We start from the raw sequence: 6765 nt of genomic DNA on the forward strand, positions 1-6765 counted from the left end.
AAGTTAGCATAAACTCTGCCTGCCAGCAGCCAGAAATACTCGGAGCAAATCAGACGGAAAACAACCCACCCTTAATATACTGAACCAATGAGCTGAGCGAGACAGGAGGGCGTTCTCCTGCTGGTTGGGAATGTTATCTCCCTGAATGGAAAGATCCCACAGGAGTTTGATTCCAAACAGGTGCAACGTGTGCCCACTGACCGGAGACTGTTTCAACTCTCACAGGGAACGTGTTCCGGGTAAATATGAGTTTGTGGGGCGGGCTTAGGTTCGTCCCTCAGCTAATGACAGTGGGAGCTGTCCCTGGGAGCTGTTCCCGGCCGCGTGTTTACAACTTCAGTTCCACTTTGTGGTAAACAGGGCTGCAGGGAGCGAGGGGAGCGAAGGGGCAAGTGCGGATCAGACCCGTTCCCCAGGGAATAATCAGCTTTCCTTTGGTATTGATGCAGGCGGGGAACTGGAACAAGACAGAGTCTCGGTAAGGGCACTGATCGTATGCCACAAAGATGGGGAAGTGTAGGCATCAATCCCAGTGAATACCAGAAACTAGGAGTTCACAACGTTCTCTGAATGATCTAAACAATTCCCCTTCCTCCCCATCCTAACTGCAAGTATCTGCAATTCCAATAAACTGACAGCTGTATCACAGTGACTGCACTAAACGGTAGGTCAAACCCTCAGATTCGCTGAGAGTGTGTTGTGACCACGATAAATAAATCAACCCCTTCTCACAGCACAGATACCTCAGGTTTCAGCTTTGGCTGCTTTTTCTGATCTGCTCCACTATCTGCATATCCCTGTTATGTTGCAGTCACCACATTTATACATAGCTTTCTGTGTGTGGCCAGACCATTTTTACACATTATTTACGCCTCTTTAATATTTGGAGCCAATTTCCGCCATTTCACTGTGTTAAAGGCGCCAACAACAACCCTTTTCACTTACATTGTGCCCTTAACAGTAAAATTTGCGCATTTTATCAAATAAAATCTGAAAGTTTGTGGGCAACTGGGCAACTGACAAAACGCTATGGCAAAATAACAGTTTAAAGGAAAATGTTAGAGGAGGAGGAATGGGAAGGGGAGGTGGAGAAAGTTTGAGAGAGAATTTCAAGAGTTTGAGGATCTGGTAGGTGACAGCATGGACATGACAGATGAAGCGATTAAAATCAGACAAGGTTTATAAGAGGGTTATGTTTTGTGACTGTCCCTTTTTTAACTGCTGTTACGGATACACAGCATTGTCTTTCAACATAATTATACTGACTTTTTCATGCAACCTAACGTTCACAATATCTGTCACACCAGCGTCTCTTTCTGTTTAATGAACCAACACGATCACCTCCACCATTAATATCCCATTCTAAAATGCCCTTACAACCTTTAGCGCTCACTATTCCTAACAACCAGACAGCCAGGCATCATTGCTACCCGAGTAGCTGTTTCCTTCATGTAGCTGATTGCCTATAGCCTTGAAGACGCAGCCCAGTCTGGGCTCTCTCACTCACATTATTTAGTGCTATCGTGGGCAACACTGTGTACATTCATAATTGTGGGCTTCCAGAAACGGTTAGGATACACAGTCCTCTGTACGGTGGGAGTGTAACTGTTGTGGAGGCACTCAAATGTGAATCATCATTTGGAGCTTTGCTGGTGCCCTGCCTTGCTGGTGCCCTGCAGCAGAGGCTGTTTCTAGTTTGAGAGTGATCTGGTTTAGTGTCAGATGGTAGTCATAGATCCAGATCTAGTGGATGAATTAAAGGACAGAGTTTTCACTGGAGATCAAAGAAAATGGCTGGGCTTTCCCAACATCTGATTAGTGGAAATTTCTGCTCACCCAATCGAAAGTGTTGGACATGCAGCTTGACAGAGTAAAGGCAATGATGGGAGTAAGAGATGTATGTTTAGATAGAACTGAGTGTCATCAGAGTACATGTTATGTTGCAGGTTGCAGGGAGACTTGGGTAAACTGCAGAATTGGGCTGAAAGGTGGAAAGAATAACAGGAAGGCAGAATACTGGGTCAATGGAAAGATTCTTGGTAGTGTGGATGTGAAGAGGGATCTTGGTGTCCATGTACATAGATTCCTCAAAGTTGCCACCCAGATTGATAGTACTGTTAAGAAGGCATACGGTGTATTAGGTTTCATTGGTAGAGGGATTGAGTTCCGGAGCCGTGATGTCATGCTGCATCTGTACAAAACGCTAGTGCGGCCTCACTTGGAGAATTGTGTGCAGTTCTGGTCGCCATATTTCGGGAAGGATATGGAAGCATTGGAAAAGGTGCAGAGGAGATTTACCAGGATGTTGCCTGGTCTGGAGGGAAGGTCTTAAGAGGAAAGGGTGAGGGACTTGCGTCTGTTCTCATTGGAAAGACGAAGGCTAAGAAGGGATTTAATAGAGACATACAAGATGATCAGAGGATTAGATAGGGTGGACAGTGAGAGTCTTTTTCCTAGGATGATGACATCTGCTTGTAGGAGAGGGCACAGCTGCAAATTGAGGGGTGATAGATAGATTTAAGATGGATGTCAGAGGCAGGTTCTTTACCCAGACAGTAGTAAGGGTGTGGAATGCCCTGCCTACCAATGTAGTTAACTCAGCCAGATTAGGGGCATTTCAACAGTCCTTGGATAAGTATATGGATGATGATGGGATAGTGTCGCGTGATGGGCTTAAGATTAGTTCACAGGTTCGCGCAACATCCAGGTCCGAAGGGCCTGCTCTGCGCTGTATTGTTCTGTGTTCTAGGAACTAGCTCTGGTATTGGCCATCCTTTTTCAATAGTCAATCAACTTCAGCTACTTACCACCGATGGAGACAATAACATCTATTACATATTAAAAAAAAGTGGATAAAAGTTAGCCAAAAAACAACAAATCCCTACCTCTCACTCAATGCCATGAGAAAATTTCTTGAATATATAGTTCATACTCAGGTTTTGCAGCACTTTGAGGCTTACAATCTGCAGTAGTCAGCAGGTTTTCAGTTTTCATAGAGTTTATGACTTAATGTCAGGTGTCTAAATGTACAAGACCCCTCATATGGCAGTACAAGCTTTCTCAAAGCCTTTGACAAAGTCCCTCATGAGAAACTCTTAGTCAAACATCTCCATATGGAATTTGTGGGCATAGCTGGACTTCCTTACCAACAGAAGTTAACGATGGGGAATCACCCTCTCCTGAAGATATTGTCTCCAGAGTGAACCAGGGAACCGTGTTGAGATCCAATCCCTCTACACCTCTATCCGCCATGACCAGGGACTCCAAGCCCTCCGTTTTTTCCTCTCCAGATGTCCCCAACAGTACCTTTCCACCGACACTCTCATTTGTTTGGCCGAACTGGTCCTCACCCTTAACAATTTCTCTTTCGAATCCTCCCACTTCCTCCAGACCAAAGGGGTAGCCATGGGCACACGTATGGGCCCCAGCTATGCCTGTCTCTTTGTTGGCTATGTAGAACAGTCGATCTTCCGTAATTACACCGGCATCACTCCCCACCTCTTCCTCTGCTACATTGATGATTGCATTGGCGCCACCTCATGCAATTCATCAACTTCACCAACACATTCCACCCTGACCTTAAATTTACCTGGACCATCTCTGACACCTCCCTCCCCTTCCTGGACCTCTCCATCTCCATTAATGATGACCGACTTGACATTGACATTTTTTACAAACCTACCGACTCCCACAGCTACCTGGATTACACCTTTTCCCACCCTACCTCTTGCAAAAATGCCATCCCGTATTCCCAATTCCTCTACCTCCGCCGTATCTGCTCCCAGGAGGACCAGTTCCACCACAGAACACACCAGATGGCCTCCTTCTTTAGAGACCACAATTTCCCTTCCCACGTGGTTAAAGATGCCCTCCAATGCATCTCATCCATATCCCGCACCTCCGCCCTCAGACCCCACCCCTCCGACTGTAACAAGGACAGTGCTCACCTTCCACCCTACCAGCCTTCGCATAAACCAAATCATCCGCCGACATTTCCGCCACCTCCAAAAAGACCCCACCACCAGGGATATATTTTCCTCCCCACCCCTTTCTGCCTTCTGCAAAGACTGTTCCCTCTGTGACTATCTGGTCAGGTCCACGCCCCCCCTACAACCCACCCTCCCATCCTGCACCTTCCCCTGCCACCGCAGGAACTGTAAAACCTGTGCCCACACTTCCTCCCTCACCTCTATCCAAGGCCCTAAAGGAGCCTTGCACATCCATCAACGTTTTACCTGCACATCCACTAATATCATTTATTGTATCTATTGCTCCCGATGTGGTCTCCTGGGCATTGGGGAGACTGGGCGCCTCCTAACAGAGTGCTTTAGGGAACATCTCCCGGGACACCCGCACCAATCAACCACACCGCCCCGTGGCCCAACATTTCAACTTACCCTCCCACTCTGCCGAGGACATGGAGGTCTTGGGCCTCCTTCACTGCCGCTCCCTCACCACCAGACGCCTGGAGGAAGAATGCCTCATCTTCCGCCTCGGAACACTTCAATCCCAGGGCATCAATGTGGACTTCAACAGTTTCCTCATTTCCCCTTCCCTCACCTCACCCTAGTTCCAAACTTCCAGCTCAGCATTGTCCCCATGACTTGTCTGGACTTGTCCTACCTGCCTAGCTCCTTCTCCACCTATCCACTCCACCCTCTCCTCCCTGACCTATCACCTTCATCCCCTCCCCCACTCACTTATTGCACTCTATGCTACTTTCTCCCCACCCCCACCCTCCTCTAGCTTATCTCTCCATGCTTCAGGCTCACTGCCTTTATTCCTGATGAAGGGCTTTTGCCCGAACATCGACTTCACTGTTCCTTGGATGCTGCCTGAACTGCTGTGCTCTTCCAGCACCACTAATCCAGAATCTGGTTTCTAGCGTCTGCAGTCATTGTTTTTACCCTGTATAAAAGACCTTCCCCACAAGTGGAAAAAAACAAAGTATGACTGCATACAGATGACACATCAGGATCAAAACTCAAAGTCCAATCAATACACTGCAAGATGATCTTCTAGAATTGCAGAAATAGCAATGAGTGATAGCATTCAGTACCAAATAAAGCTATGTGACGTGCATTACCATGTAAAAGATTCACTAGCAGATAGCCTTACATTCTGTCATCTAGTTTTCTCAGGTAGATACAAAACCATACCTTAAAAACAATCTTTATTGGGGATTCCACATTTAACAGTTAATACCCAAAGCAAACTGAGTTCTTGGATGTTTGCAGGAATGCCTTTTGCTAAATAGAATTGCAGCATATCAAAGGTTTGTTTGTTCATTCAATCTTGGAGTGTGCATGTTGTATGTGGAGAGAGATATAAGGTTGAAGTTACTGAATATGTACTGCTTAATTCTGCATGAAATCATGAAGAGAAATATACCAGAGTCACATCTATCAGTAAATATGGGAATTGTTACAGCGAGGGAGGGGAAAGAAATTGACTGACCATGGTCTATAAAGCATGGAATGGATTGGTGGGATTTGGCACATACATGTACCTGGTGCCCTCTGGTGGTGACAATGTAAGGTTGCCATCCACACAAACTAGAAAGACCATCTTTTCAAGACAGTATATATAGGTAGCTGAAAATGTGTTGCTGGTCAAAGCACAGCAGGCCAGGCAGCATCTCAGGAATAGGGAATTCGACGTTTCGAGCATAAGCCCTTCATCCTGATGAAGGGCTTATGCTCGAAACATCGAATTCCCTATTCCTGAGATGCTGCCTGGCCTGCTGTGCTTTGACCAGCAACACATTTTCAGCTGTGACCTCCAGCATCTGCAGACCTCATTTTTTACTCGAAGTATATATAGGTACTTCACTGGCATGGAATGATGGGCCAAAAGGTCTCTGTCTGTGCTGTAATACACTGTGACTGTATGACGTTGTATTCTTACATTGATGCTTTTTATTTAATTTTGCTGGTCAACTTCAATTTTGTAGGATGGTTGACAAAGACATTTATTTCAAGCTTTGTAAAGCTACTTGGGACAGTTCATATAAAAGAGATCAGTGAATGTTCACTGTGGACATTTCAGATTTTCTTTAGCAAGGGTTCCATGAAATCATATGACTGGTGATAACTGCTTATTTTGCTGTTGATCCTGCTCAGGCTGTTTTGAACAGTGACTGCTTTGGTGAGATTCTTGTCCTATTTGGTTCATTTGAAGGAAAGCTTGCGAAGGCGTGGTGAGTTGGAGGAATGCTTGCTGTGAATGAGCTGCCCAGCTGATCTCTCCCATTTCCAAAATTAGAACATTTCCAGGAATAATTTTGCGTCTGCTGCAAGTGAAACCTACTTGCATTTTTGAAGAAGCGATTGAAAGAATAATCTAACACTGTATTTCCTGAGCAAGTTGTATCTGCAAGATTTCAGATATTATCATACATGATTAGCAACATGACCGTGTGTCAGAACATCAAAGTACTGGACTCTGGAACATTCTATGCTTTACTCTTCTGCTTTTAAGAATAACCTTTTGGCCAAATTGCTTTTTCCAGAAAGCCAATCTCTGTAGAGAATTTTTTGTCTCTTTTTCTGAAGTTTGTGTGTGCAATTTTGCGTGTGTATTTGGAATATTTAGAGGATGAAGTATTTATACTTCTGTATCGCTGATTTTATGTATGTTAACCAAATATTGCATGTTTATTGAATAAGCTTTGTTTTGATAATAAACTGATAATTCTATTTATTAAAAATCTAGTTGATATTGATAAGAAAATAAAAGCAGACAGTGCTAGAGAAACCCAGCATG

Source organism: Hemiscyllium ocellatum, chromosome 18 (assembly GCF_020745735.1).
Source record: "Hemiscyllium ocellatum isolate sHemOce1 chromosome 18, sHemOce1.pat.X.cur, whole genome shotgun sequence".
Classification (NCBI taxonomy): domain Eukaryota; kingdom Metazoa; phylum Chordata; class Chondrichthyes; order Orectolobiformes; family Hemiscylliidae; genus Hemiscyllium; species Hemiscyllium ocellatum.